The sequence below is a fragment of the Acanthochromis polyacanthus genome, chromosome 22, assembly GCF_021347895.1.
Source record: "Acanthochromis polyacanthus isolate Apoly-LR-REF ecotype Palm Island chromosome 22, KAUST_Apoly_ChrSc, whole genome shotgun sequence".
NCBI classification, from domain to species: Eukaryota; Metazoa; Chordata; class Actinopteri; family Pomacentridae; genus Acanthochromis; species Acanthochromis polyacanthus.
Genome location: NC_067134.1, coordinates 26,484,692 through 26,509,801, shown reverse-complemented (window position 1 = coordinate 26,509,801; position 25,110 = coordinate 26,484,692). Strand labels below are relative to the sequence as shown.

At 39.8% G+C, this 25,110-nt stretch overlaps 1 protein-coding gene across 1 annotated transcript in view; it reads left to right on the top strand.

Annotated features, from left to right (window-relative positions):
* LOC110960948 (dystrophin-like) overlaps window positions 1–25,110 on the top strand; it is a 221,941-nt gene that overhangs the window by 2,955 nt on the left and 193,876 nt on the right. The window contains 3 exon segments of the mRNA XM_051943268.1: window positions 17,161–17,253; window positions 21,776–21,856; window positions 22,866–22,958. The gene's annotated coding sequence lies outside the window, so the exon portion shown is untranslated.

Sequence of the window (25,110 nt, the reverse complement as noted above, 5' to 3'; positions counted from 1 at the left end):
AAACACCCTTTTAACAGGGAAGAAACCTCGAGCAGAACCCGGCTCTAAATAGGGGGGACCCATCTGCCTGCTGGCCGGGCGGGTTGAGAAGGACAGAAGAGGGCAAGGGGGAGGGATGGGAGAAGAAGGAGGGGTGAGAAAGCAAGGAAAACACAACACACATTTGAATACATGCATGACAGGATATGTGACACAGACAAAGTATAAGCTAACATTGAAAACTGACTCATAATTTACTCTGATGATGTACGGCTCTGACATTAAACATACTCCATATATAGCTAGCAGTAAAATTCAAACAGTATGTAAGTTAGCATAACAGTATATTGAAGGCGATGCAGAGTTGACTCGTGGAAAAAGGGAATTGGAAGCAGAGGGCTGGTGGAAGGTCAGTAGCAGCATCCCACAGTGGACATGGTGGAGACTGGACCAGCTGGTGGAACATCAACCGCAGATCTGAAGCATCCAGCTCTGGGACCAGGGACACTCGGAGAAATAGCACAGGGGGAAACAGAGTGAATGTACTGCAATAACGGTATACATATTAAATGTAAAGGTAGATAGAGAAGGGCTCAGTGCGTCAAGAAAAGTCCCCCAGCAGCCTATAGGCCTATAGCAGCATGACTAGAGGCAGAACGAAGGGACGTCCAAGAGGGAGTCAGCTGTACAATGAAGACACAAGCCGAACCTCTGTGGGTCACCCAGTCAGCCCCAACTATAAGATTTGTCAAAAAGGAACGCTTTAAGCCTGGTCTTAAAAATAGAGAGGGTGTCTGCCTCCCGAACCCAAACTGGGAGCAGGTTCCACAGGAGAGGCGCCTGATAACTGAAGGCTCTGCCTCCCATTCTACTTTTAGAAATTCTAGGAACAACAAGTAAGCCTGCAGTTTGAGAGCGAAGAGTTCTACTAGGATAATAAGGTACTATCAGATCTTTAAGATATGATGGAGATTGGTTATTAAGAGCTTTATATGTCAGAAGAAGGATTTTAAATTCTATTCTGGATTTAACAGGAAGCCAGTGAAGAGAAGCAAGTATAGGGGAAATATGATCTCTTTTGCTAACTCCTGTCAGTACTCTCGCAGCAGCGTTTTGGATCAACTGTAGATGTTTGAGAGAGCTATTTGGACAACCCGATAATAAGGAATTGCAATAGTCAAGCCTGGAAGTAACAAAAGCATGAACTAATTTTTCTGCATCACTCTGAGACAGAATGTTCCTGATTTTTACAATATTACGCAGGTGAAAAAAGGAAGTCCTACAGACTTGCTTTATGTGTGAGTTAAAGGACATGTTCTGGTCAAAAATAACTCCAAGATTCCTCACAGTAGTACTGGAGGCCAATGTGATGCCATCCAGAGTAACTATTTGCTTTGAAAGCGAGTTTCTAAGATGTTTGGGGCCAAATACAATGACTTCAGTTTTGTCTGAATTTAGCAGTAGGAAGTTAAAAGTCATCCAGGTTTTAATGTCCTTAAGACAATCTTGCAGTCTAGCTAACTGATCAGTTTCATCTGGCTTCATAGATAAATACAATTGTGTGTCATCTGCATAACAATGGAAGTTAATACAATGCTTCCTAATAATATTGCCTAAAGGAAGCATGTATAATGTGAAAAGTATCGGTCCTAAGACAGAACCCTGAGGAACTCCGTGATTAACTTTAGTCTGCTCAGAAGAGTTATTGTTGACATGCACAAACTGGAACCTATCTGATAAGTAGGATTTAAACCAATCCAGTGCTGTCCCTTTAATGCCAATTGAATATTCTAGACGCTGTAATAAAATGTTGTGGTCGATTGTGTCAAACGCTGCACTAAGATCTAACAAAACAAGTATAGAGACTAGTCCATTATCTGATGCTATGAGAAGGTCATTAGTAACTTTCACTAGAGCTGTTTCTGTGCTATGATGCACTCTGAAGCCTGACTGAAACATTTCAAACAAATTATTCCTCTGTAGGTGTTCACACAATTGATTTGCAACTGTTCTTTCCAGAATTTTAGAGAGAAATGGTAGGTTGGATATCGGTCTATAGTTAGCTAACACATCTGAATCTAAAGTGGGCTTTTTAAGCAAAGGTTTGATGACAGCAACCTTAAAAGCCTGTGGTACATAGCCTGTTACTAGAGAGAGATTAATCAGATCTAACATTGAAGAATTAATTAAAGGTAAAATCTCCTTGAAGAGTCTAGTTGGGATAGGATCTAAAAGACATGTTGATGGTTTGGATGTAGAAACTGTTGAAATTAGTTCAGAGAGACATATAGGAGTGAAGAATTCTAAAGATTCATCAGGTCTAACAGCCAATTCAAAAGCATCTGTGACATTTGTAGGAAGGGCCAGATTAATTTTATCTCTAATCAGAACTATTTTATGCGTAAAGAAGCTCATGAAGTCGTTACTGGTTAAAACTAAAGGAATACAAGGTTCAACAGAGCTCTGACTCTTTGTCAGCCTGGCTACAGTGCTAAAGAGAAACCTAGGGTTGTTCTTGTTCTCATCTATTAAAGATGAATAATAAGTTGTCCTGGCATTATGAAGAGCTTTTTTATAGATTACTAGACTATTTTTCCAAGCCACATACACTACCTCTGAATTAGTGGAATACCACTTTCTTTCCAGCTTTCGGGATGCCTGCTTTAAAGTCCGCAGCTGGGAATTATACCAAGGAGCAAGTCTTCTCTGAGATATAACTTTCTTTTTTACAGGTGCAACACTATCAAGAGTTGTACGCAGTGAGGCTGAAGCATTATTAACATAATAATCCACTTCTGTGGGGGTAAAATAATAATATTTGCCTTCTGATTTATCAGTAAATGTTGCTGAAGTAAACAGTGAGGGTATTATTTCCTTAAATTTAGATACTGAATTGTCAGACAAACACCTACTGTAATGATATTTGTTCTCAGCTGCTAAACAATCCTTTACTTTAAATTGAAATGTTATCATAAAATGGTCAGAAAGAAGAGGGTTCTGGGGAAATACTGTTAACTCTTCAATTTCTAAGCCATAAGTCAGGACAAGGTCAAGAGTGTGATTAAAACTATGAGTTGGTTTATTTACATGTTGAGAAAACCCAATTGAGTCTAATAATGAATTAAAAGCTGTTGTAAGGCTGTCGCTGTCTACGTCAACATGAATGTTAAAGTCACCCACAATAATAACTTTGTCTGAACTGAGCACTAATTCAGATAAAAAGTCTGAGAATTGAGATAAAAACTCAGAATAAGGAGCAGGAGGACGATATATAACAACAAATAAAACTGGTTTCTGAGCTTTCAAATTTGGATGAGAGAGACTAAGAGTGAGATTTTCAAATGAGCTGTAATCAGGTTTAGGCCTCTGGTTCAATTTTAAACTAGAATGGTAGATTGCTGCTACTCCTCCTCCTCGGCCTGTGATTCGAGGAATATGACAGTTAATATGACTAGGGGGAGTTGATTCGTTTAGGCTAACAAATTCTTCCTGCTGCAACCAGGTTTCAGTCAAACAGAACAAATCAATCTGGTGATCAGTTATCAACTCATTTACTAGCAGAGATTTAGACAAGAGAGATCTAATATTTAACAGACCACATTTAATTTTCCTGTCTCTTTGCTCTGTTGAAATAGAGGTATTAATTTTTATTAAATTTTTGTGGTTACTATTTCTTTTGTATATTTTTGATTTGATTAATTTATTGAATTTTGGTGGTCGGGGGACAGACACAGTCTCAATAAAATTAACTGAATTAACTGAATTACTGGAGGGTGACAGCTGTGAGGAAACTGCAGAGAGGTGTGTAAGACTACAGCTCTGCATCCTGGTCTTAACTCTGGGTTGTCATGCTTTAGGAGTACTAATAAAATCAGCCATATTCCTAGAAATGAGAGCTGCACCAGCCAAAGTGGGATGGATGCCGTCTCTCCTAATCAGACCAGGTTTTCCCCAAAAAGAGCTCCAATTATCAATAAAGCCCACGTCGTTTGATGGACACCACATAGACAACCAGCGGCGAAACGACGACATGCGGCTAAACATGTCATCGCTGGTCAGATCAGGCAAGGGTCCAGAGAAAACTACGGAGTCCGACATGGTTTTGGCGAAAGTACACACCGATGCCACGCTAATTTTGGTGACCTCCGATTGGCGTAACCGGGTGTCGTTACCGCCGACGTGAATAACAATCTTACTATATTTACGATTATCTTTAGCCAGCAGTTTCAAATTTGCTTCTATGTCGCCCGCTCTGGCCCCTGGGAGGCATTTAACTATGGTCGCTGGTGTCGCTAGCTTCACGTTTCTGACTATGGAGCTGCCAATGATCAGAGTTGGTTTCTCAGCGGGTGTGTCGCTGAGCGGGGAAAAACGATTAGAAACATGAAGCAGTTTGTGGTGAGCCGGGACAGCAGGCTTGAGTTTAGGACTGTTTTTCCTACGAACTGTCACCCATCCACCCGGCTGTTCGGGCGCTGCTAAGGGACGGCTAACAGATGCTACACAAGCTAAGCTATTGCGGTCCGCACCGGCTAAGGGAGCCTGGCTAGCTGCTAGCGGGTTATTTTCCATGGTGCGGAGCCGTGATTCCTGCAAAGAACCGGAAAACAACCAGATAACAACACAAGCAAGACGACTCCATAACCATCATTTGTGCTGTCTTATGTAGGTTAAATAATAATAATATGTCATTTATTATTCTACCAAGGTACGTGGGGGAGTTATGTAATGATAGTGTACGTTTGTCTGTCTGTCTGTCTGTTTGCAATATTACTCAAAAACGGACTAATGGATTTGGATGAAATTTTCAGGGAAGGTCAGAAATGACTCAAGGACCAAGTGATTAGATTTTGGCAGTGATGCAGCTGATAGTCTGGATCCACAGATTTGTTAAAGATTTCTGAATAAGTCATGATTGTGATCCTACTACAAATCCACCGCTGAGGACTTATCCGGATTTATCCGTCGGAAATGATCCAACAACTGAGCAGCCTTGGCGGAGTGCTGCCTCTCTGAGTGCTTTTCTTGTTGAAATTGCACTCACTTTTCTTGAGAAATTTCAGGTTGTTCATGATGAAAAGTTATTTTTATTAAGTGTGAACATTTTCTTGATGTCCTTTGTTGCACTAAAGCAAAAGGAGAATTTTGGATTTGTCGTTATTTATAGGCTATTTTGCTGTGATTTTACTGGTGTAACCCACTTGAGATCTAATTGGGCTGAATGTGGCTCCTGAACTAAAATGAGTTTGACTCCCCTGTCTTAGAGGATCCACAAGGACTAGCACCCAATGTGTGTCGGTTGAAATGGGGTTAATGATGTCCGATAATACCAGTCCACTTTTATTGTTGACCGGATATTGGCATAAAAAATGTAATATCGGCCGATATCGTTCTAGGATTTTTGTCTATCATGAAAACCAATAAAATAAAGCCTGGATTTCGCAGTTTCAAAATTGTACAATATAGTTGCCACATTATAATAGACTCATAGAGGGAGGGAGAGTGTGAACTGTTCTTTAAGACAGTTAAAAATATATATCCAGTATGGCATTTTTCTCATAACTTAAGTTGAAGTAGTTTTTTAAAAAATTTTGCACGGTTATCGTTTACATTTGGAAAGTCTTGTTGCATTTGAGAATGCATCCAGTGTTGCATCACAATAAAATCAGGCATGATGTTTTAATTCCACGACAGGAGATATGTGATGTTACCTAAAATTCGTTAAATAGCCCACATATATTGGTATCGGTTGATATCGGAATCGAAAATTGAGAGTTGGACGATATCGGCATATCAGTTATTGGTAAAAAAAAAAGCCAATATCGGACATTCCTAAATGGGGTGTTTGTGTCTCTTGATTTCACTGGTTGAGGCTGTTTATTTGAGCGCCTAAAAAGAGGTTTCTTTGCATGTTACATTCACATTCTCACATCTTATATGATGCATATCTTTTTTTAGATCGACCGTGAACTTACTCACTCACTTTGATTTCCGCTGTGATCAAACTTTCATAAATCTGAGTCGAAAATGATTGAAAAGAAAGATCCTCCTTTGGAAAAACTGTGTTGGAATCGTCACATTTTGAATCTGTTTTCAGTTGCAAAGTGAAACCAGAATCAGAAACAACTTTATTGACAATGTTTGTACCCGCAAACAAGGAATTTGACTCCAGTGAATCTGAGTTTTCTGTGTAGAACAATCAGAGAAACAACAAATTACGTACTAAAAATGAAGTAAAAGTTGAAGAGTAAGCAGTGGTAGTCATCTGTACAGACATTACAAACAGGATCTGTGTATTTCTGGGTACTTTTCCTTTACTTCAGCGTCACGGTGGAAGCAGCTCGTCCATTTAGCCCACAGCGTCACACTTTCGACATCTTTGTCATTCGGTTTCTTCTCTCCTCGGTTCACTTCCTATCTTCCCCTCCTCTGGTTTGTTTTCATTTATTCCCTCCTCCTACTTTCAAAAGCAAATGAACAGGAGGAGAGATTTGTTGTTTTTAAGGCCAACAGCATCTTCCTGCTCCTTTCATCCCGGCCTGCTTTCTCTTCACCTATTCTGGTTTTCTTTCAGGGTTAAAACTCCGACACGACGAGCTCACAAAGCTTATTCCCTCCACCACCGCAGAGACTGAAAACTTATTTAGATGTTTATTGTAATTACATTTCTGTGCTGATGTGTGTTTGTTTGTGGCGTGTGTGTGTGTTACATGCATATCAACACGACACTTCTATTTTCAAAGTTGATTACAAGGGTACTAGAGGTGTGCAGTCGCCATGGTGACGGTGACTCAAGTAAGTGTGTGAGTGTGAGAAAGAGAGATCTCTTTTTCCTCCCTACTCCTATGTCTCCTTTTTTTCTTCTCCCCCATTTTCCTCATCTTATTTGTGTCCGACTTCACCTCTTTTCCCCTTTCCCCTGTTTCCCACCCTCATTTCTTTCCCATTTTGTCTTCTCACTTCGTCTATTTTCATCTCCTCTGTTTCCTTCCCTTCCCTTAACTGTCTCATCTTTTACTCCTCTTTCTTTTACATTCTTGTTTTCCCTGTCATCCCATCACCTTAGTCCTTGTTCTTCTTTTACCTACTCTTTTCATTCTTTTCTCCTCTTATCCAGTTCCTTCCTTTCCTTCACTAACTTTTTCCTTTCCTCATTGACCCTCTCCTTCTTTTGTCGTCTTTCTTACCACCACATCACTTCTTCTTGCTCCCCTTTCCTCTTCATCTCACTTCCTTTCTATTCTTTTAACTTTTCTTGTCTCTCTTTTCTTTCCTTCCATCACTCCCCTTTCTCTCTTCTCTCTCTTGAATCCTTTCCTCCAATTTCCATTCCATTTCTACTCTCCTCTCCTCCTCATCTCTTCTTCTTTTTTCTTTTTCCTCTCCAGCCTGTTCCTCACTAACAATAACTAGATGCGGAAAAGACAGAAATTATAGAGACGGGAGACAAGCAGATAAGAAAATTGACAGATGAGTCTCCAACACACCAAAATATTAACATGACTCAGGAGAGTCAGAGATAGTGAGACGGCAGACGTAAGATTTAAGATTTGGTAATGAGAGCAATGAGGAATTTGGAAACACAGAACAAGAGACGGCTGGCAGTGAAGCAGCATTCGTCTGACCTCAGTGTGATTTGCTGCTCAGCAAACCATAAACGAGGCACTTCAGGAGGATACGAGCATCTGTCATCAGGGCAGGAAACTGATCTGTTTCCTTCTTGTTTACCAACCACAGCTGCTACTTTATTTAAAAGCACCAGCAGCTAATCCCATTCCACTGCGTGCACTCATACACCGCCACATCGTAACTGCAATTCCGTCTGTAATTTACTTCTTGGATTTTTATAGAAGCCCACTTATCTATTTACAGTTAAGCCCTGCCAAATTTGAACATAGTGATTTTTTTTTTATTATTTTGACAGCAGGTTTGTTCCTGCTGGAAGTGAGATAAACAAGATGGTAAGACATCAAGACATGAGGCAAGATAAGTTCTGGTATGGATGGCTACCACAGTAAACAAATGGTTATGGGTGCAGGAAACATGACGAGATATGAAAGAGAGGATAAAGTGGAAAGTTCTAGTAGTAAGTTATGTTTGTAATATGACATGGGCTCAGCAAGAAGTGCATACATCTACAGTGAGCCCTAAAAGATAGACATAAATCATCTGAAAATGACTTAAACCCTAATCCAAACCCAGCCCTAACCCAAATCAACCCTACCTCAATCCCAACACAAACCCTAACCCCCTAACCCAACCCTAAATCCCAACCCAACTCTTAACCCAACCCCAACCCAACCCAACTCTTAACCCAACCCTATACCAACCCAACTCTTAACCCACACCCTAACCCCAAAACCCAAACACCACCAAAGGTGTGTTGGAACTATTTTGATTGCGTATGTAGTTGTGCATATGGTTGCCAACTCACAAATCTCTGCAACCTGTTGTCTCTTCAAGTTTATTGTGGTAATTAATTCATATTTCAACCGCTTTGATGCTTCCTTTGAAAGCTCTGTTGCCATTCTCTGGTTAGTACAGTTCAAACTTGTCTGTATTTCATCCAGTTTTTGATGGCAGTGATTACATCGTCCTCGGTTTCCTACATTACAGACAAAATTTATAGCATTGCAGATGCATTTATTCTATCCCTGCAGCTCAGTATTCATTTCTTTTTATTCTGTAATAATAATTTGTCCTTCATTTTACAAAATGTATGGAAGTATGAAATGTCCATGTAATTTTTACACTCACTTTCAACTACTGAATATGCCATCCATATTTTAAAAGCCTCCTCTAACAATTCCCATAGTCATAGACAGGCTTAATTTGAATCCCTTGCTAGTTCTTAGGTTGTATTTCACATATCTTGATGGCAGTTTTTGCTGCTACGGATACTTTTTGGTTCTACAGTCACTGCTTCATCTAATGTCATCAGAAATCCTTGGTTTCTTGTGGCTGCTGTAGATGAACGAGTTTGCATTCTTTTCATGTGTGGTTTTCACTTGTAATTATTGACTTTTGGTGACAAAAGAATATGTTACCCTTTGCTATAAGGGGATTGAAAAAAATGGCGCCTCACCAGAAATTGGTGAGGTTGCTAGCTAGCTGTCACTGTTTGCTCAGGTTCCTCAAAAAAAAAAAAAAAATGGCAGAAGAGCTCAGAAAAGAGGGGTCAGGAAAATCCAATGGGAGCTGAGGAAAGAAAAGGACTACAGGAGGTGAGATGACATGAAGATTTCAGGGATGATATTCAGATGTGAGGAACAAAGAGATGAGGAGGGCAGCATTATGTCGTGTCAGCCTTGTTGGATGCCTCATTACGCTGAGGATGCAACCTTAATTTTGTATAATAACTTTTCCCACAGCAGTAATGTTAACAAAAAATAATTAGATAATTCATCATAAATGATTGTTTCATGGTAATTAGCTTGCCGGTAGAGGAGTGTAACCAGCTGGAGGATAGAATTGTCTTAGTTTCTTGGTTAAACTTTTAAGCACATTGTATTATCAGCTCATTTGTGAATTTAAACATCACGACTTAAAGTCATTAAGCAACCTGTCTGGATCATTAATAATGACTTAGGCAGAGCTATTATCAACAAGCTAACAGCAAGTTGACTGTATTAACTTAGACAGCTTTCTATAGACGTCTTCTTGTTAAAAAATGAAAAACTGAAGTTTTTAGCTGGTTGGGGTTTGTTGCTTTGCTCTGCTAGCATTAGTCTGGAATTGATAAGTGTGTTCAGATTGCTTTATCCTTTATCATTTGAAGAAAAAATGTGGCTCCTGGAATCTTAGTCTGAACTGATGTTGGGTCCAGATGAGTTGGTGATGCAAGAGGTGTACAGATCCCGTCTGAAACCTCCCAAAGGGTCATCCTGACTGATATCAAATATGTTTTTGGAAATTTAGAAGTTAAAATCTGGATATCGCACGGATATCAGTTTGCCAAACGAAGGAAAACATTCTAGCCTTTGTTGCTTATATAGTTACAGATAATAAATCCATCGCATCTAGAGTTCGTGCTGAAGAATAAACAGCCCACACGCATTTCCACATCAGAACTTATTTAGGCTTCTGTTTTTGCTTTTTTTTCTCTCACTGCAAATCACACAAAACGGCTCACTCCTCCCTGATTATCTTGCTCCCTCTAGCCAGATAATCTTAATAACATCCCATACACAGGTGATCCTGCAGTAAGTGATGCCGTTATTGTCCAGTCTTGCAGTGTGTTCATGTCCGAGATCAGAGAGAAGAACATCTGTGAGGTTTCTCTCTCTGTGTGTGATGCAAACTGATTTTAAAACTCTTGTGGTGTGAGCCGGGCCTTTTCTCATTCTGATTGATGTGAACCCTTGGAAGAATCCAACGAAAAGCAATCGCAGTCTGCCCAATTCTTTTCATGCATAACACAGTCATTTAATGTGTCAGCCCTGGTCTGTGCTCACAACCAGAGCGATGGCTGGAGCAGGACTGTGTGATGGTTGATGCATGGTTCTGTTCTTGACTTGGCTTTTTCCTTCCACTTTTTACAGTTAACCTTTTTTTTTTATTCTCTTCCACAAGAGAAGCCGACTGTATTGCTGCTTTTCTGCTAAGGGTATGTATTATGATAAACGTTGGGTAAACAAAACAAAATCCAAGAAATCATTTCAAAAACAGCATTTAGGATGTTGCTACTATATGCAGTAGGTGTCTTGTGCCTTCCAGCATCTCTGAGTGCAAAATAATTTCTTCTGGGATTTCTGACTCGGTCTGAAGTAGTTTGATGATTTGAGTCAGAGATAATTAAGAACTCGTGAAATACCGATCAAGAAAACCTTTTGCTACAGATGCTTACCGTCACGTGTCACTGCTTCGTTCCATTTTCCACAGTTGTCCTCGTTTCTTTTATATTTTGTTATGTGCCACTGTCTTATGTTCCCCTCCTACCTTTTGTTGTCACACCTTTGCTATTTGCAATTGTTTACAAGACTTCTTGATTCAGTTGTTCTGTTGTCTTACCTTCTGTCACTGATGAGCAACAATACACAAATTGGCCTCCATTCACCTTGGTGGTTTCATACAGCCCCCTGACTACCCTTTAATCCATCCTCTGGTATTTCTATGAGATGTGAACCCTGAGAATGCTCTGGGTCGACTTACCTTTGCAGACTCATACTCTGTGTCAGTAAATCCACCTTATTACCAGAAATACCAATAAAACACACCACTACAGCAAACTTCGAAGGATTCATTCGTCTGGTCTCCCGGATGCAAATTTTGCACACTGCCTTCGTTTTGTCTTAAGTTAAACTGAAGAATTCCCAAACAGCGGAGGTCTTCAGCATCTTGTCTTGTGTTTATGGAATGAAGTGAAGCGTGACGTCAGAGTCTGCAGCAACCCGGCCATTCGGATGGTGGTAAGAAACACGAATTGAGGAGCTGAGATGAGCCAAAGATGGCGGAATGAGCCGAAGTGGGCCAAAGGCGAAGGGAAGAGACGAGCTCCGAATATTCCTATTCGTCTGGGGGGAGGAAGGGGTGATCACATAGACATATGTGTATATGTCTATGTGATCACACAACGGGATGAGCCGATATGAGCCGAAGGCAGAGGGAAGACAGTAACGCCGAATATTCGTTCTGCATGGTAACGTCCGACCGGCGGGGGTGGGCAGGCCGAATATTCGGATATTCGGGTCCAGCCCTATTCAACAGTACTTTGAAACTTCTTGTTTTCTATTTGTGGTTGGTGTGGATCATGTAGAGGTTTTTGGATGCAGATAAAGAAGGTGATCAAGCACACTTTCAAAAGGATTTGGGTTTTTGATTACCAACTATAAGAATGCATTTTAATCCTGCTGTGTGTCTGAGAAGATTTTGGCCAGCTGCTCTAGAAAATAATCACGTTTTTACACAATAACTTATGTGGTCTGATTCTAAATAATTCACAATTGGGCTGCATTTTTTTCATGCTTCCGATTTTTATTTTTAAAATGTTAGTTAAACTATGTAGTGTGGCTTTTAAAATCCTTATTTTCTGTAAATAAAACAGCAAAACTAATCTCTTGCATGTTTATTAGCATATATTCCATGCCAGTGTGCCCAAATGAAACCATTTGAAGCCCTGAAAAACACAACAAATTAACTAGTATTATATATAGGACTTTACTGAAGTGCATTTTTAGTCAGTATAAGGGCTATGTCATTTTCCCCAGGTATTAATATTATTTTAATCTGTGTCTGTTGTCAAGTTTTGCTATAAATGTCACCACAGTTGAGCTCTTCAGCGCTGAATGACAGCTCAGGATGTCGCAGTAGATCTCTTCCTTGACAGTCCGACCCTGGGGAACTAAACGCCGCACAAACACGTGAATGTTGAAGAAAACAACAAGCATGATGCTGGTGGTCTTGACCCAATGTACCTGCTCTGGTTTTGGAAACGGTGAGCTATTCTACTGTGGAAACTACAGTTTGTTTTCTGTGTGGCAGCTGCAGAGTCGCCTCTGGTCACCGGTGAGGATCTCTGAATGTGATGTTTCCTCTCTGCTCAAGTCTGAGGTCCACGGAGAAATCGTGAATGCAGACCTGCCTGTGCTCTAAAAAACGTGTAATGCAGGTCCTGCTGTTGATGGCAGTGGGTTGTGCGGTTTCCTGACTCATAACAGCTGCATGTGTGTGACTGTGACGTACTTAACTGAAATCTGTCGACATGTATTTGACATACGGTGCAGACTACATATGGTTCTTCTCTTTTCTGAAAAAAAATGACTAGGAAAGGTGAGATGAGATAAAGATTTCAGGGGTAATATTCAGATGTGTAGAGTAAAGAGATGAGGAACATTTTGTCGTTTCTGCCTTGTTGGGTGCCTCATTATGCTGATGATGCAACCTTAATGTTGTCTAATAACCTCACCCCCAGCAGTGATATTGGCATAATATTAATTAGATAATTCGTCTTAAATGATGGTTTAATGGTAATTAGGTTGCCGGTAGAGGAGTGTAACCAGCTGGAGGACAGAGTTGTCATAGTTTCATGGTTAAACTTTGAAGCTAAAGCTATAATCTACGACATTATCAACACTTTAGCTGCATTCACTTAGAAGCCTTTCTGTAATATTAATTCTGTTAAAAAAATGACAAGCTGAAGGTTTTTAGGTGGTTACTAGATGCTAGCGTTGGGGTTTGTTGCTTTGCTCTGCTAGCATTGGTCTGGAAGTGATAAATATCTGTATGAAGTGTCTGTAAACGGCTTTACCTTTGTCTAGTAAAAGTGAAAGATTACTAAGGCTAGGCTCACTGCAGGAGTTTCAGACTGCTTTATCCTTTATCATTTGTAGAAAAAATGTGGCTCCTGGAATCTTGGTCTGAACTGATGTTGGGTCCAGACGATCTGGTGATGGAATGGATGCATAGATCCCGTCTGAAACCTCCCAAAGTGCTCACAGACCATTCATGGCCACCCTGACTCATATCAAATGTGTTTCTTGGAAATTTAGAAGTTAAAATCTGAGTGTGTTGAATGTGTTGGTGTTAAAGTTGGTTCAGATCTTCATGATCCCTTCAAAATGAACCGTAGTTACTCTAGCACTTCATGACTCTGACTTTTAGTTTAATGCAGTCGTCAGGCCAAGTTTCAGTTTGCCTAAATACGACTGAATGATTTATAGAACAATAGTTTCTAATCAAATCCTTCATAATCCAGTACTGAAGTCTGACATCTTGCACCACTGACGGTGTTTGACGAAAGGCAGAAGAAGCCTGGCCTCTCCCCATTTTAAGAAACGTCTTTTTTTAATCACTAGACTAGGCAATATGACCAAATGGAAGTATGGAAGTGCATCAACACACACCATCTGTCATCCATAGCCAGTTAGACTTACCATTGCTTACAGTTATCGTTATTTTCTTGATCATTGTTTCTGGACACTATGCCTAGTGGTGTAGTGGTAAAGAGACCACACCAAGTTGACCTTGGGCAGGGTGGTTAAAGACATGCTCATCTAAAGACACAAACTGCTCATCTAATTTCCATTACTGTTTCTTTATGGATATCAAGTATTGCCTTCACAATATGGTTCATTAAGTTGGCCATTATCATTGAAGATAATTCCCATACATTTGGACCCTTAGGGACCTTCTCCACTGTTGGGGCTCTGTTATCTCCTTATTTAGCATTCTCATATCACAGTTATTTTTAGAGTTAAGTCTTGTTTGTCCTGACAGTTGGATGACAATTTAATAGAAAATGGAGGAGGTCCCTACTGGTGTCTGTGTATAGGAAGAGTCTGCACCGATAACGGACCAAATATCTGTCTGATATCATTCAGTTTAGGTGGTCATCGACCTAAATCTGTGTCTGCAGATATTTTAGACGGTGTCCTTGAGGTGTTTTTGTTGGATAGTCAAACACCATATTAGTTCTCTCCATAGAAACAGCTTTGTTCTTCATCTGTCACACAAATCAGTCTCTCTGTTCATTTTCAACTGTATAAAATGTTGTGATTTCGCCTCCTAATCTACAAAAACATGTTTTGAAAGCATATGAATCATTTGAATTCAAATGTAAAATACATGAAGTGCACACCATTACGGGTAATTAAAATCTGTCTGTGGATGACAACTCCCATTATCTTGAAATATTAGTGGAAATGTGTGTTTTCTGTCTGTATTTCTGAGCCTTCTAGAGACATGCTCTCTCTATGAAATGCTCAGAGATATAAATAACGTAGCTGCTTTCAACAGCTTACAGAATTTATGATAACATCCCGTATATATATATATCTGTTCTGTGGAGATGCATTCTAAAACAGAATACATCTCTACATCTCTATATGTCTTAATGTTTATTTTTGAGACGGATATATTTAGTTCTCCTGTCAAAGCTTACATATACGGCACATGAGTCATTGGAGGGGAAACAACGGTTAACAAAATCCGTTCAAAAGTTTTTATGAGGCTTTTTGGATTTATTCGCTGATACGTGGAGCAGAAATTATCTTCCTCCATCTTCTTCTGTTTCTGTGGATGCGACACAAGGTCAGCTCATAAAGAAACACCATTCTGCCCGGTGGAGCTGAAACATCACACTCAAGGAAGAAAATTGTTTCGCCGGAGAGGGAAAGTTGTTTGAGTATTATTATCTTTTACATTTCTTCATTTCGGCACGCATGTATGGAATCACAGGAGTGCCATAATAAAAGATAAATCTGTAAAAAAAATAAATAAATAAGGAAATGAATGTGTAAATATAAAGAGAAATAAATAAAAGAATGAATAAATTAATTAAAAATATGGAAATATAAAGGTAAATCTTGTCTTTGGATTTCCTTTTACTCTTTGGACTGAGATGTCAATCAAATGGCTTTGTCCAGAGTGAGTAGTCAATACCTGAAAAAAAACATAAAGGCCTATAAAATACCTACTAGATGGAGTTCATAAGGAAGATCTATGTTTGCCACAACACTTTAGAAGATTTTTTTGGTACCAGTTTTGGAGGTTGAAGCGGTTCCTTTGAGAGCTGTAATCATGGAAACATTGATTCACTCAGAGAACACCTTAAGAACTGTTTTCATTGTCAGCGTGTGGAAATATGAAGAGGTCATCACTAAATGGAGGAGAGGAGTTTTAGTGGGAACGAGTGGGCAGGACGGACAAAGAAAAAGTCTGACTTCTGTTAGAGTAGCATTTAAATGTGCAGATTCCTCCTTTTACCTCTTTGGGCTTTGTTTTCCTGTTCTTCTGTCTGTGTTCAGGAGTGGTTTCTTCATTTATCACCTACTCCCACACAGTGTTCACTTCCCATTCATATGATGAATCTACTCCCAACACGCACAAATACACACTCGGAGAATGGCTCAATAATGGCCGGTCTCAGGACAACACTGGAAGGTGTAGGTCGAGGGCACGGAAAAACACAAAAATTGAGGAAAATAAGAACTTCAGGAAAGGAGAATGAAATGTCAGAGAATGAGTGAGCATAAAAGACAGTGAGAGTAACACATCAAATAGAAAAAAGGAAATGTGTGAAAATAAGGCACTGATGCTCAGAGGATTGATCATTTTTTGTTACAGAAAAGTGCTGTTTTCTTTCCTCATTTTTCTCCCTATATTGTGTTTATTTTTCCCCAGATAGTTCTGGGTTATTTCTATTTTTTTCTTTTGAAATATTTCTGCCTGTGGCCACGCTGAGCCTATATTCAGATGGCACCACGTCTCATTCATTTATTGTCAGAACTGATAACATAACAGGCTTGTTTATGTCACTCTCGACTAATGAATTTAATTTCTGATAAGGCAAAAATGAACTGATCAGCTGCTGAAATAGAAAGAAAATGATAAACACAAAGAAGTAGTTAACTAAGAGATAACTAAAAGACACAACAAGGATAAATGAGTTCATGTGTTTTCTAAAACTGATAAACAATTGAGAGTTAAGTTATTTTGGCTTTAGTAATTATCTAAAAGTAATGGATAAACAATTCAAATAGTAAACTAAAGAGATAGCTAAAAGTGATAAATGGCTGACAGTAGTAGATTAGTCAGTAATTGTCATCGTCATTTAAAATGCCTCGATCGATCTAACAAAGGGAATTTGTTTGTGGGTACGTTCTAAGTTTCTGCAATTTCTGATCATCTGTAACTAAAATAAATAGTGGCAAGGCATCACTAACTATGGCTACAAATGATCGCTACATCAGCTGCCTTTTGACGATCACATGTTGCGATCCTACTGCAAATCCACCACTGCGGACCACAATTATTTTTAAAGACTTCATCCGTCAGAAATCGTACAACGACTGAGCAGCCATGACGGAGTGCTGCGCCCTCTTCTTCTAAAGTGTGTTTCGTTTACTGATGCAGCGTCTGAATCCATCCTTTTTCTGCCACTGTGGCGGCAGTGAAGACTCAGAAAAGACCGATTTCAGCCTGCAGCTTGTCGTGGTGTGAGGAAACTGCTAGCTTACAGTCCAAGTCCCAGCGCTGATAAAGAACAGCCTGCTGGGTGTAAATTGATGTCTTCACATGTAATGGACGGCTGGTTTGTGATACCCCAAGAGATGATGTGCAGCAAAATACATCCACATACTTACACACTAAATACGTTATCCTTCTGTTAACATGCTAACTCTTGCTGAATGATTACAAAACTGTACTTAAAATTGCATATATGTGTGTGTGTCTGTGCTGCAGACAGGGAAACCACCTGTGGACGATCTGTTCGCAGACTTGTGTGATGGACGACGCCTGCTGGAGCTGCTGGAGGGGCTGACAGGACACGAGCTGGTATGAAAAGACACCCAAACACACACTTCAGTATCAGCAGGCAGACTAGTAACATACTAACACTAAGCATCGGCCCACGGAGAATATCACTTAAATGTCAAATGATTCAAATTTAAATCACCTCACTGGAAAAGCGTTACCTGTAATTTTCACAGCAGGGTATTTACCCTCATGGGAAATTAAAAACAGTTAATATTTACTACGTTAAAAATACAGACTCCAGTGCAGGAACTCAGTCACATCCTTCCGTCCACCTTTATTTTTGATGACAGATAGATTTCTTCCAGGAGGGGCTGTGTTGCTCCATCTTTCTTTCATTAATAAAATAATAATATATTGTTCAGTTCCAGATGCTTGAGGCTGAATGTTTTTAGTAGAAAAAATGTGATCTGTAAGTTTTAATGCGTAAATGATAAGCTGAGACATAATATTGTTGAAAATGCACTTATTTTTCTTCAGAAACTTCAGGTTGTTCATGATTTTTTGTAAAAAAAAAAAGATAGTTCATTAAATGGGAAAATTTTTAGAATTCTACTTTTTGCACTAAAATAAAGGGGGAAAGTTGTTGTTATTTACAGGTTATTATGCTGTGATTTTACTGGTCTGGCCCATTTTAGATCAAATTGGGCTGAATGTGGAACCTGAACTAAAATGATTTGGACACCTCTGCATTAAGATGTTCTGCTGGATTCAGTCAGGTGACATGCTGGGCCAGGTCGTAGTTTCCCTTCTTTAGACACTCCTGTGTGATTTTGGAAGGATGTCTTTGTCACAGCAAGTAAGGGAACACAGACACAAACCACAGACCAAACCAAGTTTGAGTTGCTTTCTTGGGATCTTGTTCACAAGTGATGGAAAACTGGAGCAAGAGATGGACAGGAGGATTGGTGTGGCATCAGCAGTAGTGCGGCTGTTGTACCGAACCATCATGGCAAAGAGGGAACTGAGGCCACAAGGCAAAGCTCTTGATTTACCAGTCCATCTGCGTTCCAGCCCTCACCAATGGTCATTAGCTCTGGGTAGTGGCTGAAAGAATGAGATCGTGGATACAAGCGACTGCTTCTTTCACGTCAAAAGGAGCCAGTTGAGGTGGTTTGGACGTCTGATTGCCACCAAAGAGGCTCTTTGGAAGGTTTTCCGAGCACATCCGCTTAGGATAGGGGTAGGCCCAGTAATCACTGGAGGGATTATGTGTCTCATCTGGCCTGGGAACGCCTCTGGATTCCCCAGGAAGAAGTGGAAAGCGTTGCCAGGGGGATAGTAGGGAGGTTAAGCCCATAAAATAGACTTTTGACTTCAAGTCATGATGCAAAGGTCCCCTTTGGTATGGAAGTACCTTAGGGTCATACAAATAAATTTATCCTAAGACACAAGTGAGATCACCTTTTGTATTGGAAATAAACACATTTTTTCAAAAATGGCCGCCAATGTGCCGAAAATCCTCAAGAGCCCATATCTTTGCTTCTGTTATAGATATAATGACAAACGTGGTGTCAAAGTGTACATTTTGGGGTAAGGAATCCAATAAAGTAGATCTCAAGTTTAAAATACCAACTGCTTTCCCTTTACCATGACAACTGGGGGTAAAGATGGACGGAAGGACGTCTGGAATGACCTGGAATGACCTACTTCCTCTACTACCTCCACGACCCGACCCCGGATTAGTGGAAGAAAATGGATGGGTGGATGGATGGATGGATGGAAAATGCAAAGAACTAAAGTAACAAACTGAAGCCACCTCAGGGCTTGCGAGGAGAGGGACGATTACAATGAGGGCTTCCACCCTTTCAGAACTAAATCAGGAGGAAAAGAAGGCACAGGGATGTGTTTTCATGTCAGCGGGTGAATCTCGAGACATGAATGCATCCACTTTAACTGTGCACTGTTGTGTAAGATCTGGCTGGATAAGAAGAGGTGTTAAAACAAGGCTCAGCCTCTGAAGCTCATTTAAAGATAATGGAAGCGGATGCCAGAGCTGTAAGAGGTGAGGTTATCGTACTCTAATCTTTAATAAAACAACAGTAGAAGTTGGCAAGGGCAAGGAAGCTTTGTAGTGGGAAACTCAGTGACTGCTGTTAGGTACTCTGGCAATTTGTTTTCCATGTGGAGCCAAGATCCAGACATGCAGGTAAACACACCCATAGATCCAATGTGGACCGAGTTCTGGTGTTGACGGGTCATTTCTTAATCAGGTCGATACAGTTAGATGAATAGAAAATCCTCATTAGTTTTGGTGATCACAGGTTTTCTAACTTGAGTATCCATTGAGTATCTTCAGTCATGTTCTTCTTGATCAGAGAAACGATTCTTGTCTTGTTTTCTGTGGTCTTCTGGATCTTTTGGCATTTCTGAGCTCACCAGTGCGTTCTTACTTTTCGAGAATCTACCAAACAGTTGATTTGGCCACACCTAATGTTTTTGCGATCTCTCTGATGGGTTTGTTTGGATTTTTCAGCCTCATGGTGGCTCGCTTCGCTGACAATGAAAGCTCTTTGGTCTTCATATTTAGAGTTGACCTCACCAGATTCCAAATGCCACACTGAAAAGGAACTCTCAACCTTTTATCTGCTCCTTGTAAATGAAATAATGAGGGAATAAACACTCATGCCTAGTCATGGAACAGCTGAGCAGCCAGTTATCCAATTACCTTTGGTCCCTTAAAAACTACGGTGGAGCATGCATATAAAATGTGTTGTAACTCCTACACCGTTCACCTGATTTGGATGTAAATAACCTCAAATTAAAGCTGAAAGTCTGCACTTGCAGCACATCATCGTTGTTTCATTACAAATCCATTGTGGTGGTGTACAGAGCTGAAATGCTGAAACCTGTGTCCACATATTCATGGACCTGAGTGTACATTGGGGCTCGTATTTTCCATAAAGTTTGTCTAAGCTGTTTGGTTTTGATTGTTCACGAGAGAAATTACTTATCAACTTAGAAATAATGCAGTTACTGAGAGATGATACAGCTTTGAACAATTATGCGTTTAAGTGATAGTCCACTGGGGTGTGCTTTCTCCTGTTGTTTGCTGTAACTATAAGTAGGAACCACTGAGGGTTTAACGCTGTATCTGCTAATCACACTGCTGCAACTCTACGACAGATAATGGCTTGTTCAAAGAAGTGCTCGTTTCATTCCTCATTTGTAAGACTTGCAAAAACCTCTGTCCTTTTGATCGATTCTAACTGGACGGACATTAGTGCTAAGATCATCTTCTGACAGGAAGAGATGAAAGCAAATATGAAACCTTAGGGAGAAGCTGCTCTAATAAAACCTTAAGCTGCTTCTTAGAAGGAGAGAAGTGTCTGAACTTATACTCCCACCTTTTTTCTTTTCCCCATCCTCCTCTTGGACTCTCCGTCGGCTCATTTTCTCTCTACCTCTGACTTTCACCGTTCTATTTGTGTCTTTGTCTTCATGTTTCCACCACTTGCCTTTGTCCCTTCCTGTTCATATCTCATTGAGAGACATTGTCACATGCACTGGGAAAAATGCTCCCCTCAAAAAAAGAAAAAGAAACTTATTTCAAGGAACTTTTACCTTGAAATAAGTGAAAAAAATCTGCCAATAGAACAAGTGAAAAATGGCTTGGTAAGATTTCTTTAGAATATTGAGATCTTAAAATTAGCTGGGAAAATTTATTTTAAACTATATTTACGGCACCAAAAAATATTGTTCTCTTGCTGGAAAAAATAACAAAAATTCAGCAAAAAATTCCCCCAAATTTACAAAATCTTCAGGAAGAACATTCCTTAAAAGTTTCCCTTAAAAGTTTTATGTAAAAAAAAAATCAAAATTTGGTCAGAAATAAAAAGTAAAAAATCCAAAAATTGTAAATATGTTTAAAAAATTGAATAAAAATCTTTCAAAAAATCCTAAAAATATCTAAAGTGATTGCATATATATCAGTAAAGTTCTAATATTTTCTTTAAGAACATTCGGTTTGTTTGTTTTTTTTTTGTTTTTTTTGCGAATGTTCTGAAAGACGCATTTTTTTCCATTTCTTTTTTTTCTTGCATTCTTTTTTCAACCAGAAAATGTTAAAAAATTTCACCAAAAATTTTGAAAATGTGGACATCAGAGGTTTCACTGTGAAAATATATATATTTTTCCACATTTTTAAACTTTAAACCGGGTCAATTTGACCCGCACGACGACACGAGGGTTAAACTTATTTAGAGTTTTATTATAAAATTCACCTCCAAACAAGATAATTTCAAGATTGTTTGACTTAACAAGATATTTAAGATGCATTGTCTTAAAAACAAGTCCTTCTATCTTGTTAAAATGTCACTTGTTAAGTAAATTTCTCTTAAATCAAGTGGGATGACACATTCTGACTAAAAATAAGACAAATAGACTTGGTAAGATTTTGCATTTTTGCAGTGTGTGTCATTTGCCCTAATTGTAACGGCACAAACAGACGCACACTTTTATTGTCTTGTAGCTCTCAAAGATGACCCTGAGCAAGGTCTACGTCCACCTCAATAATCTGTGTTTGTGTGTTGTTTGTGTGTAGGTGAGGTTGGAGAGAGGATTCACGCGTGTACACTCGCTCAACAATGTCAACCGTGCTCTGCAGATCTTGCAGAAGAACAACGTGAGTATGAGCACGAAATATAATGCTCCGCTGCATCAATATGCATGAACGAAACTGGCGAGAAGACAAAGGGTAGAGAGACATAAATGCATCTTTTAGGTTTCTCTCAACTTTGTTCCCACATACCGCTACCTTCGTCTCTTTCACCGTGTTGTACTTTAAGAAAAACTTGTATTGATTTTTTTTAAGCTCCTCCTTTATGTTACTTTCACTTCTGTTTGCACATTTTTGGACTTGCTCTTTTTCTTCATTCCACCTTTTTTAGAACTTCTTCAGCTTTCTCTCCATCCTCTACAGCCTTTTTTCTTGTCTATACAGAGGAATAGTTTTTTTTTAATCGAGATATTTCTTTAAATTTGGCTTACTTGACACAGAACACTTTAAAATATGTGTAGCATAGTACAAAAAGCGACTGGTAGGTTCTTTTTTCATGATGTCAAACAGTTTCTTTAAGAGATAGAACAACTGTTCCCAATTTGGATTAAGAGACACAAATATAGATCTGACGGAAACAAGATGATTAACAGCATCCTTTAGAAATAGCACACATGATGTCGTGATACAACAAAAACACTTGGATGTTTGAGTCTGAGCGTCTCAGCATCTTCACCACAGATTATTCATGCATAGACGAAGACAGGAGCAGTGTTTAATGTCATCATTTAAGCTTCTGAGCCTCAAAAACCTACAGCCAGTTTAAAGGACATGTTAACTTTTTCTTAAAAACATCAATATTATCATTTATCACGTCAAAAAATTTAAAAGCGTGACTTTTCAGAGCAGAGAGGAGACAAGTATGGAAACAAATTCCAGATGTTGAGAGCAAAATTGAGCATATCTCATCGATAAGATAAATGCAGCACAATTCAAAAACACGACAAGGAGGAGGAAGTTGTTGATAAGTTGCTCTGTGGGGTGTCTGGGTAGCATAAGAATGGGAACCACTGAGTCGGACTCACACCTGCTTGGATGTTGGAAATTAAAACCATCTTGAAATGTCCTTTTCCAGGTTGAACTGGTGAATATCGGAGCATCAGACATCGTTGATGGGAATCACAAACTGATTCTCGGGCTCATCTGGAGCATCATTCTCCACTGGCAGGTCTGTGTGTGTGCATGTTGTTATGTGCGGCTAATTTGGTCAAAACAGAAGGTATCATATTTTAATACTGCCTCCAAATAAAGTCTATTTTTGCAGTTTCTGTTGGGACTGGATGACTCAGGCCATGCTGCGTCTCCAAACAAGTCTGAAAACATAACTGTGTGACTCTCTTAGCTGTATGTATAGTAGGGCTGGACCTGAATATCCCGAATATCCCAATATACGTTTGCTACGGCGGTATCCCCCCCCCCGTCGGATGTTACTGGGCGGAAAGAATATGCGGCGTTACTGTCTTCCCTCCGCCTTCGGCCCACTTCGGCTCATCCCGTCGTGTTTGTCTCATCTCGGCTCCTCCATTCGCGTTTCTTACCACCACCCGAATGACCAGGTGGCTGCTGACTCTGATGTCACGCTTCACTTCATTGCATAAACACAAGACAAGATGCTGAAGACCTCCGCTGTTTGGGAATTCTTCAGTTCAGCTGAAGATAAAATGAAGGCAGTGTGCAAAATTTGCGTCCGGGAGACCAGACGAATGAATCCAAATATTCAGACGGTCTCCCCCCGCCCCTGCCCCCGCCCCCAGACATTAAGGGGCGGAACGAATATTCGGATATTCGTCTTTAATAGGGCCCGAATATTCAAAGACCAGAAACCACTATTCGGGCCAGCCCTAATGTATAGACGTTTTTTGTGGTCTAATTACTTTGGATTCATTTAGCGAGCCACGCAGAGTATTACGGTAAAGTCTAACAGGCTACAGTGAGTAAAATTACTGCACTTAATACCACAGCCTCTTCTCACAAATGATTGAATCAGCTGCAATGGAGACGGTTTGTTCCCATCTGTTGCTTTGAAAGTGTTCACTCACAGCTTCAGCACTTCCAGTTGTTTCACATTACAAGAACAGAACGCTGCACATCATCCTCGTGTGTCCGTCTGAGGCTTTCTCTGCCACAGATATTTGGACTGTGTGCCGTTTGTTGGATTGTAGCTGTCAAGGATGGCCGTCGCACTGCAGGGAAATCAAAGCAACAACAGAGAAAGTGGAAAGAAGTGTCTCTGTGAGGCAAAATTAATGCTCAAGGCAAAACTAAATGCTTTAAAATTCAGTTAAAACACACCGAAATATAGGAATATATTGTTCAGAACACCACTGTGCAGTCTTGATCAAACAAGGATCTCCAGCTTTTCGATTTTCCAAGATTTTCCTGGTGCTTCCAGAAGAAATGAGGAAGTAAATTTATCTAGATACAGTCCAGACCACATGTATTTTGTTAGTTTTCCATCCAAGAGCCAAAGAGAACATTGGCTGTGAAGGAAGCTGTCAAGCTGAAGAAGAAGGAGGCCTTTTGGGCAGCAGATGGTCACCCAGTGGGGCAGAAGGTCTGCATTTGCGGAAGCAGAACCTCAGGCATGTGGAGAGAGCAGGGAGACTGTGGAGAGGGACATTCAGTCTGCCTCAGGGAAGTTATGCTGAACCTTTCACCGCCTCAGGAAAGAAAAGCACGGCTAGGTCCAGGCTGTGTTCAACCAGAGACCAGGCCTGGAGATGTCGTCCAACAGTGGAAGAAGCATTCTAAGGACTTCTTAAACCCGCCCAAGCCATCCCACTGTCTCAAAATCTGCCTTTCAGTTATTATAGCTGGTGTAATTACAGCCTCAAGAATCATCCTAAGGCACTAGAAAACTAAAATGTGAAAGAATATAGGATTAGTTTTGGATTCGTATACGGACAATTTTCAGTTACGTTTTGCTTTAAATATGTCGTCTCTAAATATCTGTACAGTGTGAATTAAGGAAGGACTTCCCTCTCTGGATTCTTGCAGCACTTTTTCAAGTTTTGTTCAAATTCAGGAAGTTCAAGTCTAATGAATAGCTTGAAATGGTACAAAGGTAAACAGTGAACTGCCAGAGGCTTAAATAAGAAGATAAAGTTACACAAAACTGAAAAAACAATCTACATTTTGGAATTATAAGTTGCTTATTTGTTCTGTACTTTCATTTCACAACAAAATGAGACATTGACATGCATAATTTCCAATAAAAAAACTGGAAAAAATTGGGGTGTTCTAAAACTTTTGACCGGTTGTATGTAGAAGACTGACCAGAAGCCAGGGGAGTAATTTGTGATTTGACTCCTAAACTGTAA